This window comes from Plectrocnemia conspersa, unplaced genomic scaffold (genome assembly GCF_051122295.1).
Source record: "Plectrocnemia conspersa isolate PC_06_02 unplaced genomic scaffold, ASM5112229v1 ptg000001l, whole genome shotgun sequence".
In the NCBI taxonomy this organism is placed as follows: domain Eukaryota; kingdom Metazoa; phylum Arthropoda; class Insecta; order Trichoptera; family Polycentropodidae; genus Plectrocnemia; species Plectrocnemia conspersa.
The window spans coordinates 7,451,736-7,478,150 of NW_028277165.1; the positions used below are offsets into that span (position 1 = coordinate 7,451,736).

General features: G+C 28.5%; 1 protein-coding gene across 7 annotated transcripts in view; it reads right to left on the reverse strand.

Moving 5' to 3' along the window:
• The window catches only part of RapGAP1 (Rap GTPase activating protein 1), a 390,544-nt gene that overhangs the window by 201,773 nt on the left and 162,356 nt on the right, over positions 1-26,415 (reverse strand). For 2 of the 7 annotated variants that reach the window (XM_088205700.1, XM_088205673.1), the window contains exon 1: positions 10,916-11,086. The exons of the other annotated variants lie outside the window; for them this stretch is intronic. The gene's annotated coding sequence lies outside the window, so the exon portion shown is untranslated. Of the gene's footprint in view, positions 1-10,915; positions 11,087-26,415 lie in introns of those variants that run through there. 7 annotated transcript variants of the gene reach the window in all.

Genomic DNA, 26,415 nt, shown 5'->3' on the forward strand with positions numbered 1-26,415 from the left:
GTTATTATATTTAGCATGATGGTATTATAATTGAGATGAAAACAAGACTTTTGAATTTTATAAAAAAAAAAACTTAGAATCAGATTCCACGCCATTGAAATTGTATACGCGTAGACAACAGTTTCTAACACTTTCTTCATCAATCATACGCCGTTTTGTTGCGACAACGCTTCTTTCCCAAGACTTCACCTTCGCAACCTCACGTATGTGCCATTTCCCTATTTTTTATTATTTTTTTCCGTTCCTTAAATTTAATTAGACACCTAACCCGACGACCCAATGATAACCTTGCCGGGTCAATTTAATCTGTTACGTGTACAGTCGTACGGACTAAAAATAGCATATACAGTTCATACGAAAGGTGTAAAAAAAGTGGACATCATCACGCCACATTCCGATTACTCAGGGTGAGCACTGATCTAGAACCAGTCTTTGGCCACGTTGATTTATTTATTTACAAATTAATTGCGATAAGGAAACCGTTGGACATTTGTCTTAATCAAGAGGCGAAACGCCTCCTGGCCGAACCAGAACCGGTGTCTATTGCACACTTCTCGCTATGTATATATTTGGACAAATCTGGGTTCAATTGAAATAGTCGATGAATTGTGAAATATTTTAGATATAGACTTGATCGAAAATGATTTTGCGAACGCATCACACCACCCTAGTCTCGTGCGAAAGTGGTTCTTGTGGTACGCGTTGATGGTACATACTAAGTTTTTATACGTCCCACATATGGTAAATAATTGCGAATGCAACGACCAATTTGTCTTCGTAATGATTCGTGGAAATCGGAACGATACGCGCGGAAGAACTTGCACTCCTAGTCTAGTAGGCAATTATGTACGAGATGCGAATGCAGAATGCATTCATAAACGAAACTGCTTGCAACAAATTGAAATATATTAATACTGTGCGAAGCAGTGAAATCTAGAACGTCTTACACAAAAATATAAAAAATACAGTAACACATATTAAATAATTTTATGACAATGTAAGCTTAAGTTTTAGACACTTTTTCATACAAAGATTTCTACCATTGTCTTAATTAAGAACATCCCTACTATATGAATAAAATTCTAATAGTTCTGAATATCTCATATACTTTATTATTAAAAATTAATTAATCGCTCGCATGGTTATTCATTACTTATTTTTAATTTATTAGCGTGTATCAAAAGATGCTGGGCATGAGAACGCAATCTCAACCGCCGTCAAAGATCCCTATCAAAGAAAGATGAATAAATACCACGCGGAGAGGAATCCGTGACGTGATAAGAATTTCTTGAGTTGTCTATACACGTTACAAGCAACCTTTAAGACTATCTGCAATTAATTGACATGCCGCGAATTCATTTCAATCATTGTTTCTGCTCGGTCATTGGAATCGGATGCTTATACTTTGTATACAATATAATATTATAATATCACAATCTATATATACAATAGATGTGTGCGATCCTTTTTCAAACAATGGTAATATGTGATTATTTGTATTTTTCAGGTCAGAAATTTAATACGGTTGTGGTCAGAATTTATATTAAAAAAATTAGAATATAAGCGGCCAAAATAAATATTAGAATGTCAGAATGGTAAAAAATATTTTGACAAATAGTCAAAATCATTTTTTTCAATCAGTATTTACTACAGTTCATTGGTCAGCATTTATGAAGAATCTGTATTGTAATCTCAAGATCAGTTTTATGTTGACATATAGTCAGCATAATAATATATGATCATTATCAAGGTGTTTTAGAAGCAACTTGTGTGATTGGGTTTGCAACACTGTCAAATGACAAAGCGTTCTCTCAGTCGCCGCTCTGTCGTTATCCCGTTTCGTTCGTCACTCTAGATATTTTCGCGTCCTACATACAATTAAATTGATTCGTTGAGAGTTATTTATGGGGTGTTACTTATGTTAGTTATCAATGTTACTGTTTTTTAATTTTGGTGCAAGCAAAATATTTTATAAAATATATCTAAAATAAAAAAATATTGCTTATTTATATTTATAAATGTTTTTTTAAGATCACATAGAAGTCCAATATTTTAATAATTATTATCGACTTAAAATAACAATTTGATGTTTATCCTGGCCTTGAAAATTATTATTGTTTAATTTTGATCGTTTTATATTTTAATTCTTATCGTCCTATATTTTTATTCTGACCGTATGCTATTTTTACTCTAACATTTCTTATTTATCCTGACCCTAAATAATATAATTATGACCAGATACAATTTTGACCGAGATTAGATTTTTATTCTAGCCCAAAGTTGATTCAATTTATTGCCATTATTAATATTATATGTATACGAAACACGAACATGGGGCTATTTTTAAATGCGCCACCTGCTTCATATATCGAATTGAATTATTCATTTGCCATTTATTGCCCAACATCATGCAATTTATGTCCACGTACTGACTTGTAATTAATTTACACCTGCTGTGAGTCTATTGCAACCTTCATTCAAGTTTTTAACCTTGAAGCTCTATTAAGTCTAAATAAATGCATATAGGTTTATTTTTAACGCATTTTTTTGGCGATCATTGAAGCATTATTTGCCACATTATTTTATGCAACGGTTCTGTTCGAAGCTCGCCGAGTGTGAAGGAGAAACCGCAGGTGGAAATACGAAACTAATTACGGGTTTCCTTTAAGGTCGAGTGCGTATTAAATGTGCATTAGCACAAGTATGGTCTGCAGTGTCGATATCTCCGATTTTTTTTATTGTCATTGTCGAAAAACAGCTAACCCTTGAACTTGTTAGAGAGTTAATGGTATGAGAGAGCGTCGGGTTGAAAGGAAAAAATCACAATGGACACAAAAAGGAATCTATTCAATAGTCAAGACGTGTGGATCACGATCGCTGATCTACCAGCGTGAAAGATCTATTATGACCTTTATTTGGCAGTATTCTCGACACTAAGAAATTAAGATATCCATACATCATACTCATTAGTAAAGGTCGTGATCTAACGCTATCTGTCTCCACTATCAACAACGATTTTCGTTAGAGTTGCAATAATTGTCAGGATTTTGTGTTATTATATTAAAAATATACAGTACTGATATGTGATTCTACACCTACCAAATATGTGCTTAATCTGGAATCAAAGACTGCAGAAGCATCTTTGTAAGCAGGGCCGAGCCCTAGGAAAATAATGAGAAATTTTGGAGCTTTGGTGCGTCTCATTCTTAGTGCAAATTTTACTCGCACGAGCTAGAGGCGAAAACCACAATGCACACAGGCAAGTACCGAGCTCGATTCAAAAGTCAAGAAGACCGAGACGCGCGGATCACGATCTTCGATCCACCTTGAGATAATTAAGACCGATGATCTACGGACCGGACAATCGCAGCTCCATTGACCGGATCAATGCGGTAACGGTGTCCATTGTCTTTTCCGGACTTTCGTCATGCACGATAGGAGTACAGAGAGAGGCCGGACTTCAAAGAGATGACTCTTCCGATCCACTGGGCGGTCACGCACGACCCCTAATGAGAATTGATGACCGACGCGCCGGTCACGACCGCAGGTTCACATTCAAATCGGACGACAGTCGCGTGACCGACGGTGGCTAGTTGAAGAGTGACTTAATCATTTGTGTGACGCAATAATTACGTGGACCGAGATGCCAGATAAGAACTAGAAGATGCGAAAGACATGCGACATTCTAATATGCTTTTCATTCGGAAAGACGAGGCTTACTCAATATTTATTCTATAATATATTAAACTTAATATTTTATATATTAAATACAACAGTGACTTTCTTGTAGTTATAGCTCTAAATCATATTATTTGGACAGCAAAAAACACCTTCAAAATATAAAAAGCGTCTCATGAATCCATAATTATTGAAAGCTAAACTGCAAATGTCTGATATTATAATAATTTTGTTCACAAACATGTATCACTTTATAATGTGAATGTGTGTTTACTATTAAACACACATTCATTTTAATATGCTTTAAATTTTGTGCAATTAAGACGCTAAGTAATTTGAAGATGTGCGAAAGTCAAATTCAAAGAATAAAGTGATTTAATATAAGCCATACTATTTCATCATCTTATATAAGTGCAGATTGAAAAAATACAAAGAGTAGTAAAACACCAATGGACATTCAGTCGATTGTTAAAAAACAAGTCTAGCTTAAATAATAAGTTATTAAATTATAAGTGTGTGAAAAATGAAAATGAAAAGGAAATTTTTTTAAATCAAAATTACCACCAGAAAAGAACAAAGTTAATCAAAATAGTAAAATATACGTTTATAGGTTACTTAAAAATGCGGCATATAAATGTTTAATTATTATTATTATTATTACATTTTATTCACAAAATCGACAACTTTAATTGAAGCCTTAAAAAATGTTATCCTACGTTTCTGATATTCAGGCAATTGTTTAAAATAAGAGAAGCCTAAAATAAGTTTGTAACTAACCATATTGAGAAAGCCAGAGATTTTTTGTTAAATATCTAATTCCGGATAAATGAAAATTGACAACACCAAAAAGCATTAAAATAGTATATGAGATTATCAAGCTCAATAAACATGTTTAAATATACGTTTCCGGGCTACTTTTAAATGCATATTACATTTTATTTATAAATTGTTGTGTTCTACTAATATTCATATTATCTAAGCAAATATTGGATAATGTGCTTCATTTACCATGTTCTAAAAACCGCTTTTCAAGCTGTGTTTACGTATCTATTATAATGTAATTAAATATATCAACTAATAAGTTTTATGTCGAATTATAATAATTACTTAAATTTTATAAAATTAATTCAAGCAAATCTAGAATATTATTATTTATATGTCTACTATCAATATATTTTTTTATATTTATGTAGAAATTTATAAAAAAAATATTATAATCAATTTTATCAAGTTTAAAACAATGACTATCATATTTATCATTTCACTCGCAACTAACTTCGTGCGTTATATATAGTTAAATTAATGTCAATAATGATGTCTGTCAGATGTGGTTACAATTGTATACTTTAACAATAAAAAATATTGTAGTATTATACATACTATTAATTGCGTATTACCGGTTTGTTGAAAAAACTCTAATAAATTTAACTATAAATAGATGCACTACATACACCAATTAAATTACTGTACATACACCGGAAACATTCGCAAAGGTGCACATTCAAAACTGGTCATCTCCAGACGCTCGCAAAAAGTGTTTCATATTATATAATATATAATAATAAATTTAGCAGATGTTCAATCAAAACCTGTTAAAAAAAACTACAATCTGATCTAAGGGTTTAAAACATACAGTTAATGAAAAAATATTTTCTATGTCAAAACATATTTTAATTAAAACATTTAGATAAATCACTAGTCTAATATTATAACCAGTTATTGTTCAATATGATTTTAATACAATAAAATATAACGTGTATCAAAAAAATATACGAGTAAAAGATTAATGAAACTAGTAAAAGACTGTTCATAGATGGGCAACTGTTTTTTTTATTCATTCTCAAGATAAAAATCATAAATCACTAAACGCTCCGGGTATCGATCTTTTTATTTCGAGTGTCGATGAAAAAAAGTTTTATCACACCTGACCCAAAACGTCGCACGAAATAAATTTACATAATTAAAGAACCGATAAATTAAGAACGTGTTCGCGAAACCAATCAACGCAGTAATTAAGATACTCACTCCATTGCGAGTAAGTATTATTTATGGACTGGAAATATTAATTTCGGTATCAATTACTTTATAATCTAAAAAAAAATACGTGAGCCTTTTTTTTATTGAAATATTAAATAAAATATTAAGCATCATAATGCGACTTTTATGGATATCTTAATCTTTTTAGATAGCGAAGTGTCCATATCGCTTTATATTTATATTTATTCTTTGATAAAATAGTAATTTGAGTCTTCCGAAAATCGTTCTGTATTATCCGATTCCTATGTAAAATGTTAATTTTAGACAAATTTATGAGCCGTGATATTACTACTTTAAGAACTCGACGATTCCCACAATTCTTTTGCGTCGATTTGATGAGTTTTTGGGAAATAAAAACGATTTTATTCAGTGGATATGCGAAACTGCTTGAGATAAGAGTTGTTAGTTGCGTAACGACTGTATAGTGTATAAATGTACAAAAAACAGCAAATTCATTCAAAATTGAAAATACTGTATTTATATTATATAATATAAATATATAGTGCATATAAATACTATTAAAATAGTAATGAATCAATCATACGTTTAATTAGGAACATACATCCTAATAATTATAACTGTGTCTCGAAGATTTATTATGGCATCATCATTACCCGCAAATTTTCTACGCCTTAAGAAAATGTTACATAGCGGCTAAACTGTTTTTTTTTTTTAATTCAAACATTGTTCTCATGCCTCTGAAAACACCTGTTCGGCGAAATCAATTCAATTCATCATCACTTCTCATGATGATTTAAGAGCCGTGACGATAAAAATCAGCTAAACATTTGACACAGCTTAACTGTACAAGTTTAAAAAAATTGAGAAATTACAGAACACAAAAAAAAACTATTCCTTTCACACAATCTCCATCTCGGGTCGTTCCCCGTTATTTCGGAGCACACGCATAATTCATAATCATTTGGACATAAAATTTTAGTGGCAGTACGTTCGGTGATTATAGTGGCAAATGAAAACAGTCGCCCAAGGCACGAGGAATCATCTTATCGTGATGAATTTGCACGAGCAGCAGTCGCAGTCCTTAATTTGCAATTTTTTTACTACTATCTCCGAGGAACTAATGCTTCATATATTTTTTGTAAAAAGAATCTAGTAATAACTGTGTTTGATTTCGGCCCGCCCTGTATGTAGAGCACACGTCCAAACCGGATATGTTGGTCACTTCTCGCCATGGAATGTTTGGCATAGGTCATGAATGAATTCGGCTGTTTTGTGGTAAGATACACAAACATAAATGAATGGCGCATTCAAAAGTAGCCCGTAATATTTTTCATGCTACTCATAAAAGAGCCACATTATCACACTTAACCTATATTTGTTAAAATTAACAGAAATTTGTATGAAACAATCAAGTGATATCAACGCTTGGTCTAGCGGCAAACCTTTATTACACATTTTTGCTTATAAATATTGTTTTACATTAAAATTGCACCAAATAAAAACTACCCCTTTTGTTGTAAATGGTTTCGTATATTGGAAATAAAGGGGAGGCCTAAGCCTAAGATATCATATTACAACAAAGCATCCCTTCGCCTGTATTCAATCAAGTATTTTTTACACTTTCGACGTCCATACAACATCTATTAAACCTGAATTTGTATTATTGTATAATATTTCCTGGCGTTATTTTTTTAATTAACCAAATTTGTATAGATTTAAAGGGTTCGTCTCCATTTAAAAAGCATAAATCTAAATTCGGGGTTGTATTGTTGGGCATTTTTTAGCAATTCGTCACGCCGTCAATCAAAATCCTAGCGAACACAATAAATGCCTACGGTCGATTCGATCTAGCTAGCGCTTCTCAAACTTTCCCAACTGTCGTCCCACACTCTTAGTAACTATTATAATACAAAATTCAATTCGAGCACGTGTCATATGGAGAGTTACGACGTGATTCGCGTGCAATAGTATTCCTACCCGGCGTCAACTTCTTGCATCGGAAACAAGTCTAGCTAGACTTAATGGTGCTGTAAACCATTACAAATATATTCAAAGTTTTAAAAACTATATTTATTTAATAAATAATTAAACTTAAAAATAACAATTATTACTATCAATTTTTCATTTAAAAAATCTTGAATTTTTTTTTATAAATAAGAGAAAAATAATGTATGAAACACCGTTTGCGTAGTCTTAAAAAAACATTGTATTTATAATTTACAGTTTTTAATATTGTTGATAGGACATTAAACTACTTAAAAAAAGATCAATAATTGAACATTTTAATATATGACAAATTAATATACTACAATATTTTTTGGGGAGAGGCAGAGTCATATAAGTCAAATTTATATTTGTTTATTTAAAAAATAAGTGCTCTAAAAATAAATGTGATTAGTATTAGCTCATATTTTTTTTTCATACATAAACACATTTTGAATGTGTATTCAAGAAGCGACGCAATTGGTTCGTAAACATTAATACTCACTTAGAAAATGAATTATAGTAGTAGGAGCTAATTTCTTAAAAGGCATTTTATAATATATAAATATCAGTATGAAAACTACACAATTTTAATAAATTACTCTACTCTAGAATTTAAAAGCAGCCTATGCATATTCAATACATTAATATAAAACACAAGTTGTAATAATTTATTATTAGGGATGTCGATTTTTTTTAATAATGAAAAGGTTTTATCCCCAAACTTTTAACGGTCCAGTTGGACACCCCAGTGCCTCAGAACTTATGCAACAGAAGGACGGATGTCCAAGCACGGCCCACGGATTCAGTTCGATTTCAATTATCCTCCTTCCTCCTATCCGTTCTCCTCGGGCCGAAGAGATTAATCACCGAGCGCCCACGGGAGGTTGCTGTCAGATGAGGTATTACGGGATGAAATACCATCAGCTTTTGTTCTAGCACTAGTCGCACATAGTTGGCTGCCGATACCATTTTTAACAGTAGTACCTGTAACGACCCTGCCCACGCCTCTCTTTGTCCGCTTCATATCGTACAGTATAATAAAGCGATATCGATACACGACAAATTTAGACGCTGGATAAAATCTAATGGTACATCAATAAAGTTTTTTTGTTGTTGTTTGCACGATTTATTGTGGCAAAACCACTTGTGTTCCATATTGATTTGGTATTCGATGGGCGTTCGGTGCATTTAATTACGTAACGGCCGCCAACCAGCGTGCTCTATATGGATTTGTAAATTGGTATAATGCACTGCGAAAATCGTGAATGTATAATGAATACGGTAGCACACAGTAAAGCGCCGTTATGTTGCTTTTGTGGATTTGAAATACAATTGTACTGTAAATTGTTTGTAAACGCTACAAAAGTTATTTAATATTTAAATAAAATTATATAAAAAATAAAAATTATTCAACAACATCAAAACCATGTATTAAACTTATAGATTTTTTTTAAATCTGAAGATAGAATACAAACAATCAATATAATTCTACTCCCACCATCCTATTAAAAATAAATTTTAAATCGATAAAATGGCAAGTTGGTAATAAAAGCGTTTCATTAAAAATTGATTACTTTATTTGCATTGTAAACAACACAACTAAATGTTTTATAATAACTAGGCTCGTGGACCTCTCAAAAATAAAGTATGCATTGATCAACTGTTAAATAAAAAGATGTGAAAAAATAAATCACAGTGCTTTAAACATTTATATTAAAAAATAAATAAAATTATTTTCAGGTACGGTTAGATTACTTTCATGAAATTTATATAGAAAAATACTAAAAATCTTTAGACAGCATTATAAGCAAATATATGTTACATGAATTAGACAGACATATATTTTATTATAGTAAAAAAATAAAACGCTTTATATTAGTTATAAATGTGTGTACCAAAATTATAAAAAAAATTAAATAGCTTTATAAGCAAATAAATGTTTCATGAATTTGACAGATATATATTTTATTTAATGTAAAAATAAATAAGGAATAATCTAGAAAATATTAATATTATTTCAATGAATAATTAACGCAGTTTTTAAAACATATATACAAACAATTATTTTATTTACTATCAATGAATAATTTTAACACAGTTTTTAAAACATTTATATAAAAAAATCCAAGAAAATATTTTAATGTTATTTTTAATGCATCTTATAAAATTTAATTGATGGATTTGTATACAAAATGATAATAATCCTTAAAAATAAATATTGACAAATATATGTTATATTAATTAGACAGAAATATATATTTTATTGTATTCTTTAAATAAAACCCTATAAGAACTTGACATTAAGGGACTTGAAACTATCAAAATGATAAGAGTAAGAAAGTGAATTTCAGTTATTGGTTTATTCTTAAATAATTGAAAGAGAAAAAATTCTATGGACAGGAATACTTACAAATATAAAACAGTATGTCAAATATATTTCTAATATTTTATTTCAATTATAAATTTATGTTTTTTATAAAATCATCAATATTGATTTTACTAAAAAAAATCGAGTAGCAAATAAATAATGTCAAATTTTTGTAATAGTAATATCGGCTACATATTTATTAACAAAAAAGTGCAAATTATCACGACAAGATTGTGTTAAATACATATTCCTGATTTTGCTCAAAAAACAACTTCACTTAGTATTTAAAAAATGAATCTTAATAAATGAAATTTATTTAAAAATTAAATACTTCCAGATATATAGCTAAAATATGAAGAAAAAATATATACAACTTATCCAAGCTACTTTAAAGTGCACCACTCGCACAATACATATATATTAAATACTTAAGTATGTAAGTAAGTGTCAAATAATAAAAAAAAAGTATTTACCAATTATTTGAAGATCAGATTTGAGTGAAATCTTATGCCAAATATCATGTTCAATTAGCTAACCAAGCATAACGTAAACATTGCTATTTATATATTAATTATGGTATTGTTGCACTCAAACATAAACTTGTGGAGCATAGCAACTAATTATAGAGCATGTAAAGTGTTAACATAATCACTTGCTCATGTAAATATTAATTAGTATTTTTTTTATATTTTTTTAACCTGATTATCACTTATATACACCATGAATATAATTAAAAACTATTTGAATGCGAGTGGGTGGTTTAAATTAACCACCCTTTAACCTCCGTTACACACTAATCATGCAGAAAATTTAGAATCAATTAATTTTAAGCTTCGTTCATTCTCAATATATAATAATAAGCATATTAAATAATATTCACCGTACCATAAATTAAAATCCAACATTGATCGCACTTATGCACAAAAACTCAATCCACAACAACAATCACTGAAAATTGCGATAGTTCGTAAAGTGCGCGAAAAGTTAGCCAACTTTACAAAAATACACACTAGAACTTATGACACGTCCGAACCGCCGTTCGGTCGGCGTGCGACTGAATGCTTCCATCGCTTTATGAATACGAGACCCATAGCATCATTGGCCTGCGCTGCAATAATGCACAACAATATTTGTTGTGCACGAATGTTACCCTACAATTTATTTTGACACCGTTTTCCGAATAACTATACACAATACATGCAGCACGTATATACATAAACACTTTAAAGATATTAAGGTTTTCATATGATTTGGAGGTACTTTACTATTCGACTGAAATATTACATATTTTTTAGTGTACTCCTACATTTTTACACTTTAAGACCATAATATAATTATTAAAAAAAAAAAACTCTACCATAAATATAGTCTAAAAAATGTATAACAAGAAATGTCAATGAGTAACTATTTAAATTTTATAAATATTTTATTAATTTTGGAAAGCAATGGCAAAGTTTGTCTACGTCTCGTAAATATATAAGAATGCTTAAAAATAAATGGTATAAAGTAAAAGTTAAGCATTTTTCGTTTCTTGCGCATTTCAAGTATTTTTAATAGTCTGTTACATTCAACAATAACTAGTGCTAGTGAATATGAAAATAACTGGCCAAAGTATATGTGCTTAAAATTAACACTTAGAAAGTAAAAAACAGCACGGAATTTATTAAAAATATTTTTTAAATACTGAATTTAAAATAAAAATGCATTTTAAAATAAAAATTAAACATTAGCTTTAAAATTACTATGAAATAGATTCAATTAAATTATTTGCATATCAATTATCTTATAATTCTAAAATAATTGCAAATAAAAAAAGTTTTTTTTTACCAAAACTATAATCTAATTGTGTAGAGAAATTTAGTGATACTGTTTTGTCTGTGAATACAGTTATATTTTTTTTAATTAACCATCATACTATACTAAAAATGAAACAAATATTTCAAGGATTAAGTACTTTTGTAGCATTGTAGCTACAAATTATTTAGTTTAATAATAATATTGGTATAAAAATAGAGTTGGCTTATTTTAGATAACTGTACCGATAATGTACAATAAACATAATATTTCCTAATTATTAAAAGCTCTAAATGTTAAGAAATATAAATATTTCAATCTATGCAATTTATATTTACAATGATATTATGACAAATTTTTATTTCATAGTTAAACTTGTTTAAGTAATCCTTAATAATCTTAAAAGCACCACAATAATAATTAAAATAAAAATGTAAATTATGACAAACATTTTTTTAATACATACTTATTACTACAAGTAAAAAATATATCTGCTTTTAAATTTTAAATTATTTTAATTTAATATTATATTTATTAATTCTGTTATAACTTCGTATTCTAATTCTAAATAAAATATTTAATTGATGACCATTCTCTTAAAAATAAAAAGACATGTATTATTTTGGTCATGCAGTGAAAAGATAATCAAAGCGATAAAATTATTCCTTTTTAAATATAATCTAACCTACTTAAAATATAACAAATATTTCTGGAATATAGGGTTAGAATTTTGTATCAACGAGCTATACAAATATTTAGTTAAAATATAATAATGTAAGCATATGCTAGATAACTTTTTTTTAATAACATAAATTCTTATAATCAGCAAATCATAAAATGACATGTACTTTTTGGTCGTGCGTTAAAAAGTTTTGTGCTATTGTTAATATATGATTTTTTAATAAGCAAATTAAAATAAATATGTATTTTTATTTAGAAATGTACTAAAAATATAACTATTTCTGGGATCTAGTTTCTGAAAATTGTATTAACAAATTATTAAGCTAGAAAATAATATACACCTAACTGTAATATATTTATGTAGTAAACGTCGATCATTTTACTATTAATTTTCATTTACTATAAATGACTGTTTTAGCTTTAGACAGATTAATTAAAAACTGTGTCACTTTAGACAAGAAATAATTATAAGTATTTAAAATTAATACATATATTACGAAGTTTAAATAATTTATTAGTTAAATGTCAAATCAATAAATGATTTTTATGGAAATAAACAACATAAAAAGCACACAGTAAAACGAGATAATTAAAAATATTTAATTAAATCAGCACAGATCAAAACAGTACGAAAAAGTTTATAAAAATATAATAAACTACGTGAGTTTTTTTTTTATATGTATGAACTCTAATTATTAATTTTTTTCTAAAAATATTATTTTATGTTACACTCCTTTAACATAAATAAATTTCAAGGTCAAAATAGTTTGGCTAGGTATATATAAAATCAATTCAAGCAAAAGAAATCGAAATGTCCGCGATTAACAGAACATTAATTAACAATTTTTTCCACCTGAAATTCTGTATATTATTACAAAATTTAAAAGTGAAAACGTTACGGTATATGTAGATAAATTAGATAACACAGTAATCAAAGAACTTCCAAATAATAGCATTCATTAACTTACGAATATATTTCCTCACCATTTAGAAAACCGAAATGATTCACAGACTAAGAAACTAGGACGGGGGGGGGGGGGAAGAAACAATTTGTATAAATTATCACTGTATTAGTTTATTGCTGTCATTAAGTAAAATATTTGAAAAAAAAATATTATTGCGCTTAAAAGAATCTCTGAGGAATGAAATCACGAACGAATAAATATGTTTTTTTCGTTGCTAATATTTCGTTTAAATTGAAAATAGTTGCAATAGTTACAAACCAGTTTCATATAATTTAATAATATGTGGGTTAAAATGCTTCTATATATTTTTGTATAAACGATTTATACAAAATACCCATTTATAATATAATATAATTAGCACTCACCAAATTTTTCGGCGTCCATTTTCTACATACAACTGTCACAAACACATAATTACACCTATACACTACACTACATTTTTATTTATTATATTTTTTTTTATATTTTTTTTATAATTACACTTATACACTACACTTTATTCTTATTTATAATTATTTTTATAATTACACTTATAAACTGCACTTTATCCTTATTTATATTTATTTTTATTATTTTCAATATTACACTTATAAACTACACTATATTCCTATTTATATTTATTTTTATTATTAACACATTTTTGCCTATTTCAATATTTTTTGATATGTATAAAAACACAAGAATTTCACAACTTCTGCATATGTATGCTGTATCTTTCCTTATTACATGTGCAAAACAACCACGACATTTTCTTCTCACATATTTCTCACCACTTTTTATTTTTCAGCTTATCCGAAAGCTTTTCTGGTGGATCGATAGCACGGGCACGACAAGAAGCGATAGAAACCGGTGAAATGTCTTTAGAATCGATAGATACCACGGAATTCTGCATCCATCTTTTAGCCTTACTCAAAAGAAAATCTTTGAATTAAATTTTACCGTTAGAATTCAAATTTTGATAGACGCGGAACGAATTAAACAATACGCACGGAAATAAATAAAAAACTATCTTTTTATCCATTCCATTGTTTTTTCAAATAATAGGTAACTATGTATGTATTGATCGGCGCAAATCAACAACTCATATTCAAATGTTGCCAACTGAAAGTTTCATAGGCAATTTTTCACGATTTCTATTATTAAAATGTATTCATACCTTAAAACTTGTTATTTAGTATTTTTTCATGATCAAGTGCATCTGTGGTAATAATTTACAAGATATTTGAACTTGTAAAGCTTTCTCAGTTGCAGGTTATCTTCGATTATGTAAAGACAACTCCAAAATCATACAGAGATCTAAACAAATATCAACCATAGTAAAATCTAAAATAATAGCATATCTCAAAGAAGATGTTTCAGATTTAGAAATAGCGCAAAGAGTGGTTCTGTTATTCAAAAAATTATTAAAAAATATTGCGAAATAGGAACTGTAGAGTCGGAAGTGTATGACGTATGCTCGAGAAAACACCAAAATATAGGATATCATAAAAAATATCGATTCAAAACTGCTGCTAAAATACAAATAAAATTGCAATCTACGTCAAACTCGAATATTTTGGACAGGGAATAGACGTTTAGTTGGCACGAAACACACAAAAAAACACTATTTGTTGAGAAAATGAAAAAAATCGTCTTGAATGGGTAAAAGCTCATCGCCATTGGACCGCCGAAGATTGGAGAAGAGTGGTTTTTTGATGGTAAGCGAACGTGCGCAGTAGAAAATCGAAAGATTTCATCCCTTATGCATTAATCGACTCATCAAGCACTCACTCTATGTGATGATCTGCGGGTGCATGACAACTTATGGGTTGGGCTTTGTAAATTTCGTCCAGGGGACTATGAATGAAAAAAATATATAAATTAGTTGTACCATTAACAAATCATCGCTAATAAATAAATTTGCCACTTCTTCGATGCTTTCATTATTTTAATATTAATTTAATTTAATTAATTTAATTTAATACTATCATAATTATTTTGTATACTTTTAAATTAAATGTAAAAAAAATCAGTAGCCTCACAAAATATTTTGATATAACGTCCACCAGAAAAGGCGTTAAACATCGTTTTGTATTCGTGCATATATTATGCAACGAAACGGTTAATGTTAGTGTCACCCTCGGATTTAGTTTTTTTGTATTATTTACGCCTATTATTTAAACATTAGAAATTGCATACACGATCATCGTCACAATGCAACACAATCACACATGAGTGATTCGTATCATAATGCGGACATATAGGTAATTCGCTTAATACACTTTTCGCATCGACGAACTAAATAGCGTTAGGGGGGCGTGTTTGGCACGATTACTCTTTAATTATAAAAAGTTTGAGAAGCGCTGCATGTAGGGCATTATTCAACGTTTAACAACAATGCGATAAAGAGCGACTTTGCCGATTGCGAGAAAATGGTCATGCCGCGGTGCTGAACGACACTTTAGATAAACACATACAGATGAGCAACATCTGGTAGACGTTTTAAGGAGATAACGCAATCGTTACGCCATTTTTCTATCTGGCTTATTGTGCGTTTTAACTAAATACGTATATCTTTATGGACGAAATGCATTTTAGTTGAGCTAAAAAAATAAGAGTCGTGCTGTTTTAACATCAGATTAGTAGTTAATACTTATCTCGGAATTGTATCTTAATATTATTTTAATATATATAATATTGTAGTAAAAAACATTATTGTTATTAAAAAAATAAATAAAATTAATACACGATTTTTTTAAATTTAATACCTTTCTATATGTAAATTGGACTGCTTAATGCAGTCGATAATTTCAAGGTTATAATATAATATAATGTAATATGTACGACTTCCATTTAGAGAAAAAGTTTAAAGATATCTCGTGAATCCTTGAAAAAAATTATATGAAAGTTCTTCTTAAACTTTTTACATTGATGAGAAATACAACATAATTTGAAGGTCTAAAAATATTTATTATACTGTTTCAACAATAAAATCACATTACATAAAAAAAAAAAAAAAATTAAATTATTATTTTTATTAAATTTTTCGTTGTAACATGACAGGCGTAAGCCCAATGCGTTACAACGGGGTAAATCTGTAGTGTATCAACTGAGTAAGTCAATCAGACATAATGAATTTCCACAAGTATTAACCACCAGACTGAAAGTCTGAGAATCGAAGACATTTATGTTAATAATTATAAATTATTATGTGTAATATAATTTTTAACCAATAGATATCACTGTTGCTGGAGTCGTTTTTTTATTATTAATAGTGAATTTTTTATAAATAAAAATCCGAGTGCCGCTGCCGGGGCTCGAACCCGTAACCTCAGACTTATTAGTCTGAGACGTTACAGTCTACGCTATTCCGTCATTTTTTTATTATTATTAATATCACGTAGCACAATGATATTTTAACTTAGTAATTAAATATTTTAATTTTAAGCAGAATATTTGTTATTAAAAGCTAATTAGGTATTTTTTTGATATATAATACAAATAAAAAAATATACAACTACTACTGTTTATTTTAATGCTATTTTTAAATATAACCATAAACTATATAAATATCATAAATCATTATCAAATATACTGACGGTGTATGTTTGCTTATTATTTGCCTTGCATATGATCTACAATTTAAAAATGAGCTTGAATATTCTTTTTAAATAAAATATGCTACCTTTTTCTTTTTAATTGTGATGAAATTTCTGAATCTATTTATGTAAGGCGTTGAGAATATCAGAAAAAAACTCATCAAATGCCTTTTTCTAAGTTTTGTAGAATATTGACCCTTTGAGAAGTATCGCCGTACATGTACGGCGGTTGATCTTTCACTGTTTTGAGGTACCCCAGATATATTTACATATAATAAATAAAAACATTAAAATTATACAATATTTTTTTTAATTTGCTTACATGATTTCTATAGAAAATAATACCAATAAATTCAAGAATACTAAATGAATTAACATAACAAAAAATATTCTATATTAATTTTATAAAAAAATATTGATATTAAAAAATAATCTTAAAAGCCAAATAATATATATTAAATTATCGATAATTATACTAAAAGAGTAATAAAATGAATTATTGAAACATACTAATACAAAAATTTAGTAAAATAAATCAAAACAATAAAACGTTGAAAATAGCTTTCTATATCCACTGTAATGAAAGATTATTTTACACTTTATGAGCTTTTAAAATCTACTTCGTAGAATTAAGGAAATATAATATGAAATATTAAAAAGCTTATTAATTTCGCTATTAATTAATAAATATATCAGGAAAAAAGATTTTAAATATAATTCCGAATATATTGCCAATTATATTCACCTAATTGAATTATTATAAATAGTTTTTCTAGTTTTGTAAAAAATTATTCAATTTTTAGAAAATAAATAGGCGTTATGGATATATAAGTGTATTTTGCCTAATAAAGTTTGTGTATTAATTTGTATTCTCTAGTATCCATTAAATTATATTTTTAAACATATTTTTTTACCATAAAAGTCAGATGTTAATTAATAATACATAATAAAAAAAATATATCTGAATAAATATAACATTTTACTAATACTTTCATTAATGATATGACAAATTTAAGTCGCAAAACTTACGTAAGTAATAATAATCGTTTTTACTAATAATTTTTTTTTTGCCAACTGCTCGAAAACAGATTTCGAGTGATGTTATTGTATTATAAAAAATGCACCAAATGTATGCCAGATTACTACCGTATATATTACATCAAACAACATATGTACAAACATTTTTTTCTGACAGACAAACGTAAACCTTTACGTCTACTGAAATACAAAAGCACAAAAGCTCTCCCGAGCGCACTCAAAGCTCGCAGCTCATAGCGATCGAGATGTTCACCACAATAATGGCATTATTGCAATAATTGTGCAGATAATAACAATAATAATTTATTATTATTGCGACCGTAAGTACTATACACGACTTTCGATCCGCGTGACCGGAATACGTGCATTCGAGTGCCAGGTGAAAAATTTCAAATATTTCTTTTCGCGCGAAACGCCCACCTTTTTGCTGTTTTTTTACCTTTTACGTACTGGAAACACGATTATTTATATGTGAAGTATGTATATATATTAAATAGTGAAACATATCAGACTAAACAATTGGAATAAACTGAGTATTTCTGAAATAAGGAGTTTGCATAAATTATATTTATTTCAATCGTTAGTAAAACTTATATGAATATCTAATTTTGATTATAATAATTTGCTTAGTATATATTATTTTTAGACTAATATTTAATATAATAACTAAACATGATGCCCCTAAATGGGGTCATACCATATTTTTAATATATATCAATCAGTGGAAAATAAACCTAAGCTGAATTAAACGTTATACATATATTTTGAGCATACATATATAAGATAGCACACATAATCTATAGCATATACCGGAGATTACAAAGTTAAATTTCACAGCCGATGCACGTGCACCAAGCACTTGAGCGATACGATCTGAAATTTGCCACCGGATTTACTATGAATACAAAAGGAGCTCAGCTCTACAAGGGGACCGAAGTTTCACCTGTTGAGGTATTCAGCGTGTGGAATTCAGATATGGGATCTCTAGTCAGAGTGACCAAGAACTAACTTGAATGATAATTTATAGCAGATATTTACCCATCACCTTGGGTGGCGAACTCGTTATGAATTCTAGCACAGTTTAGATACAAACCATCAGTCAAAAGTAATTTTTTAAATTATTCCCTGTAGTGTTTCTACTTACATACTGCGTCGGCGTTACAGTCACGAGTGACGATTAAAGAGCGCTTACCTGCAACAAAACAATAAAAGTTGTTTTTAAAAAAGTAGAAATAAAATGGTTAAACAATACTTTCAACGATTAACAATTTACGAGAAACGTGGTCGGGGTAACGTGATACTGGATCACGATCAAATTTTCTCGAGGGGTAAAACTTTTTTCAAAGATGCTATGCTGCTATGGGTGAAACGTCCTTGATGTAAAAAAATACGATGTATTAAAAAAAAAAAATCTGCTATTTATAAATATTATATATGCTAATAGTTGATTGTGAAATTTCCAGAAAAAATAATCATACGTACACATTTATTTACATTTGAGTCCTAAAGTATAAAATCGATTCTCTTTTCTCAATAGAATGTCTGCTTAATGCTTATTTCTATATATAATAGTATCCATATTTTTATAGAATTACATCTTTAAAGATAATATAAAAATCCATAAAATAGTTTTTATAAAATACTTATTAGTTTCTAGCTTAAAACATTTATTTAAAATACTATTTTTTTGCAATCTGTCTATTTTCAATGTAGAGATTTTTAATATAGATTGTATGTTACTGTCTTTTAAAAAAAATGGTAATATATTTTTATGGTAACCAAAATTTGACCAAGTTTTTAAGAGTACATTTAATTTATTAATTAAGGAACTAATAGTGCTTACAGATTTTAGTATGACATAATTAAATTATTAATTATAAGTTTGTGAAATTTTTTTTGTGTTTTTACCTAATTTTTAGATAATGTTTGATAATGTAAATAATGTTTTTTACTATTCAATTTATTTTATATATTTTTTCCTTCGTAAACTAGAAAATGGTTATAATTCACTCTTTTATTACAATCAATCTTTCCATAATTAAATCTTACGTGAGTGATAACTATGAATCAATTTATTGGAAAATTTTTTCAGACGCTTCTCTAGTCTATCTTTATATTTTCGTCTTGCATTTTTTACTTCTTTTACAATTTAAATTTTTTAAGTTATGTGAAAAATAATGTTTGGAACATACCAAGGACCATACCTGTGAATTATTTGCATATTGGAGTTGCTTGCTGACGTAACATGGACAGACTTTAGCTCACTTGCTTTTATTCTCTAAATACGGTGCGTCCAGAAATGCCTATTTTTCTTCTTCATTTTATAGACAGGATGCTAGAAATGATTTTAAAACTATTGCTTGACGAATATATAATGTCCTTATTATTTCTTGCCTATTTACAATTTTCAAGTTTATGGGTGGTTTCTGCATTTATGGATATTTGATTTAATTATTGCTTACCAGAGAGATTAGCTTGTGGCTTATGTATCATACTCTTATATCGATTGATTCTTTACGTTACTAAGGATTTGTTTTTACTCCTTTGTTTCTTTATTTACTTTGATTTTAATGCTTGATTCCCTTGTTAGTTTCAACATTTTTCTTTGATCGAGTCCATGCATTTTTTCGTTTAACTAGTAAAGGTTAGTTATCTGTTTTACTTTCTTTATTATTTGCGGTGCTCTGTATAACTAAACGTGACGTAACACGAGAAACTGCTTGATCTAAATTTTATTTTGTTTAAAGAGAAACATCCAGTTTTGTGGGTTTTTTTCTACTAGGCCCCTATATTTTTTTGTAATGATTTTTGTCATAGGTCTTGTTAAAACTAATATTTACAAATTTAAATATTTTAGTTAGGGAATAGTCTAAGAAGGATTCCGCTTTCAAATAGACGCTTGACACGTATTTATATTTTTCATTTTAGTTGGCAGTTATATAGTAACAGTATTTCCAATAATTGCTCAGCAACATTAAATCAGAAATATTGTACATTATTAACTTTTACTGTATTAGATTGATATACTATTTTATAAAATAATTACAATAAGATTTTTACTAACTCTTCTTCTATAAATATAAATTATATACACCAAATATCTAATTTATTGTATAAATAAAAAAATAGCGGTAATAATTTATATTATATAACTATTGTAGATAATGGCAGGGTAAATTCTAGGGAATATATCATTTAACATATATTTATATTTAATATTTTTAGTTTTGTAACTAACGTTTTGTTATAATTATTGATAAACAATTTTTTAACATTTTTAACCTATACATAAATTAAAATCTGTGAACAGATGTAGTGAATATTTTTAACTTTTCTTATTAAATTTTCCATATATAATAGATATACATAATTTAAATAATAATTATATACAAATAAACAATAAATAACATAACTACTTAATGAATGAAACGCGAATTTTTATTCCATTCAGAAAATAAGTAAATAAATAAATTAATTATCCAGGTTAATGGTTAGTGACAAGGAACTGGGAAATAAAATATTAGACACCAAATAACAATGGTCTTATTTTTGATTTTAATTCACTTTAATTCACCTTTTGCATTACTAAAATTAATACCAAAACCAAGACTAAACAATACTTAATAGATTTTAATATTAAGTATTTGTCCATATTTTTAAATACTGCTCTAATAATCTTATATGCATTTTTACCGAAAAATGACAATAAATATGTAGCCACTTCTAAATTATTTATTCAATTAATTACTTGGAGAGTGATTTAATTACTGTTATGTAATTCTTACATTAATTATGTTCCCATCTATTTTGTTTCTTATTTAATCCACAAAAATGTAAGATAAACAAGATTTTTATCAAAAAAATTTAGAAGTAGTTAATTTACTTACATTTTTTACAAACTTACATTTGTGAGTGGGCGCTTTTAAATTAATCTCCGTATCGTATATTGAAATCTTAACAATGGATAGTGGCAACTAAAGTGTATATCCGGCATATTGTTGTGTATCGGCTTTTCGATTAGATCGAAAACCATTATATTAAAACCCAATCAAGAATGTGGTCGCTGAAACGAGATTATGACATGTAATACTAAACCATCGATGACTAAAGTTCGATTAATTTCTTAAAGCGTTTCAGCTTTAACGTCTGAATATTAAGAAGTAAGTTTAACGCCACGATTAATTGGATGGGATAATTGGATTTCGGTACGCGAAGTCAATTTTGATAAAACTATCTTGTGCATTGTTCAACGTTTGCTGATGTTGGAATAATACACAAGTGTAAATCAAAGAAGAAATGAACAGTTTATTTATTTATTACAGAAAAAATGAATTTCTTTATAGAAATTTTGCATTACATTTTAGTGTCTAGGTGCATTAATCATATTTTTTTGTATTTCTTTATAAAACGAGTGAAAATTACATTCATCGATTTTCATTAGCATAGTCAACGATGTTTCGGCAAAAAAATCTTTGAGCATGATTTGGTGTTATTTTTTCTGTGAACTTCAATTTTTTTTGAGAGTAATAATTTTCAAAATAAAAACGTGCCACTATTATTTTTATTAAATAAAATATTTTGTGATCCACGTCTTTACCATCACTGTAATAACTATTGTTAATATTTTTTCAGAATAGCTGCACAAATGATCAAATGAGATTTTATTAATCGAACTGCAGTTTGGTCATTTTTAGTTCGGCCTTCTCGGTATCTGTGTCACAACCGTCAATTTCTCGAACGTGTCATGTACAGTTAAGTGAATGCGGTTCAATCTCGCCACAATGAATGGGGAAACGCCCCGGGGTCTAATCTCCCGTCAGATGACAGGTTGGCGACCCCTGTTTGACTGATCGCTGTGGAATAAGTAAGTCCTATAAACATTGTTTATTTTATTTTTATTAACGGTCTCGCTAATTTTACGCGCTACGCTGGCCAGTCGAAACTATTTGCATTGATTCATTAAAAAATGTACAGTATTCAGAGTCAACTGGAACTTAGAACTTATCGTATGAAAACATTCATATTTAGGTGTAATAAATTATATTAATTGAGTATTTATATATTTAAAATTTTTAATGATATGCAATAATACAGTTATTATATTGCAAGCAAATTACTAATTTTCGATATTCATATGAGAAAAAATAATCTTTACTTTATACTCAATGTGTTAAAAATATTAAGGGCGAACTTAACAAGCAGACTACAAATGGTTTCATTTAGATTATATAATCAAAAGTTTGATGAATATAAATATGAAATATATATCTCATATTTTAATTCCAATTAATCATAAAGAAGCTTTTCTTAGATTTTAATAATATTATGTAAAAACAATCACGCACAAGTCGTGATTTTTAATAATAGTTTATGATTGATAATATAGATGTCACTGATTTACTACATACTTAGTAGTCATTGATTGTGTTTACACGGTTGTAACAATATCTTGCAACGAAAGATTCACAATAAATCAGCAATTAAATCTTGTACTTGTTTACGAACTAATATTCCAAACAATTAGTTTCATATTAAGTACGCCTAGAGCTTGTTTTTGCATAGTGACATATTTGTTTTCTGCAATAAATAACCTATTAGTATTATAATATGAAGCACTGATTTAATTTTTTTTATTTGCTGTCTCACTACTTATTTTGATTGTTGTTAGCCCTCTTTTTATTATTTTATTTTAAAACACCTAGCTTCACTAATTTGTATTTATAAAATATGGTATTATTTATGTGATCATGGATCCCATTGAATCAATCTATAAAATATTACCATTTCATTCTCAAAGCATTACAAAAACAACATTAATCAATGATTTAGGTAGATATGTAAAGCACTAATTTGTTAAAAAAATAATAGCAAGAAGTATTTAAAAAAATGTTGCTGAACTAATATGTGAAACATGAAAGTTACTTTGCACTTTCTGCTACAGCTTTGCAAATAAATATTTTTTACTCTTGTTAATAAAAATATATTCTAATTGTTAAGATAAAGGGCAACTTAGATTCGTATTTCATTGATTATTAGACGCACCCTTATCTTTAAATATCAATAATAAAACATAATATGATGATAGGGAAGTTGTGTGAGTTTAACAAGGATATAGGCATTTTAGATGCGAATAAAAATATCTTAATTATTATTAATGGAAAGTGGAATAGAAGCCTAGCGAAAAACAGATATTCATAAGAAAATTAACAACATATTTGGGGTTCAGTTGTCCCCCTGTTCGTACAGAAAGCATTTATTTTACTTTTCGCACGCTTAGCGTTAAATAAGTACTCCATTATAGACTTGGATTTTTTCGAAACATCTTTAAAATACCATATATTATAAAACGCACCCCCAAACTCAAAAATCACAGAACAGAATAATCATGTGTCTTATATATAATTAATTGAATGTTGCAATTTTTGTTTACGAATACATAGAATGTGAGTTTCGATTAAAAATTAAAATAATATAAAACTTAGGATAGATTAAAGGCAGCTTCGTAGAGGAGAACACAAAGATCTCTTTATATTTATTAGATCTGTGGTTAAGTAACAATAATACTCGAAACGCTTGATATTGATATTGACCGATTTTTATATTGAATAGATAGGAGCTAAGATAAATTTTAAATAAACTGAAATCTAATTATAGCCACACAAATAACGGTATTGTACTATTTTAAGAGTATGTACCGTACTAAAAATATTCGCCAACCCCAAAATTATTATTAAAATGAACTTCGTGTCACACAATGCGATGTACAAGATCAATGATGATATTTTTAATCCTCCGTGACAATATACGCGGTATAAAGACACGAAAAAACTAGACCTGCTTTGAGCTTATTGTTCGTCCAAACATTAGATAACTACCTGTCGGGGTTCGAGCGTGCAACCTTTTGTTACACTTGCCATGATGCTACACTTGCATAAGTAATTTTGCTCGATGCAAATTTTTTGATCGAACGGTCATTGTCCGGTTGCGAAATCCTGTTATTGTTGTCATCCGACCTGTTTTTTGTTACTTTTTTTGTATCAGAGATGATGCACTTTTCCCACTGACCTCATTTTGATGAGTTGCGTCATATAATATATAAATACATTTACCAGTTTCAGAGTACATTATAATAAGATCGTGATTGATGCAACAGGTAATGCGCGTGTGTATGTTACGTGCTAGTAGTAATTATAAAGAAGCGCTTGAAATGTGTTATTAACCTTTTGCACTCGTAATGTTCGCCATAAACAACAATAACGCGTGTTTTTTTGTAATTATGACTAGGTTTATAAATCAGGCAAACTCGGGCATTTGATATATAGGTTGAAAAACTAACGATATTTTAAATGTTATATCTCGTGAACTTTTAATGCTACAGAAAAAAATATGAATAGGTCATTTCTAACCCTTGCCTGTCATATATTGTAAATTTTAAAATATTTAAATAGATATAATTTTTATGAAAGCATTGAAATGAATAATTAAAAATAACGATTATTTTTTTCTGCAACATTTAGGAATAACATATGAGATATTGACATCCTTGTTAAACATATATTTTTTGCGCAATAGATTTGCGACAGTTTTTGTCGTTCTCTTTGAATAATAATAATTAGGTAAATCAGGACCCCAACAATGTTACAAATCGCGGGTCACGTCGACCCGCAAACGGTTTGCCTATGGAAGTGTATCGCCACTTCCGCCCGGTTACGCCACTTCCTTTGAAGACGGGCGAGTAAACCACCGAAAGAATCCTTCAAACACATATCTTCAGTGAAATTAAATTTAAACGTGTTTCTATTCTCTATTTAAGTTTGAAGGTCCAGATTTATTCTATGCAATCGGAGAGTTTATGACACTGTTTATTCATTAAAAGAGCCGTCGTAAGCGCAGTAGAATCGTTAAACGAAGATGATTTATGTTTCACATGGTCCATCGAGGTCCACCGAACCGGTACCTAAGTAGCTAGATAGACAGCATCCTGCAGCAGGACTGTCAGCTACACTCCTGTTGCACTATGCTGCAGTAAGAAAATAGACAAAGGAAACCTGTTGGTCGATTATAGCTGACCCAATAATTTGGCACAAAGGATGACACGCCGAGCATCGTGTTAATATAACACGCATAATATTGTGTTATGAAATGTGAGAATTGCTGGTTAAGAAGTTTCATATTGTAGAAAGTGGACTAAAATTGTTCATAATTTTGCAATCTATATGAAGCTTTTTCTTAAGCTTATATAAAAAGTACAAACCACAATGATTATTTTGTAAAAATATATATTTATATAATATAATACTTGACCTATTCGTAAAATTAAAAATTATAT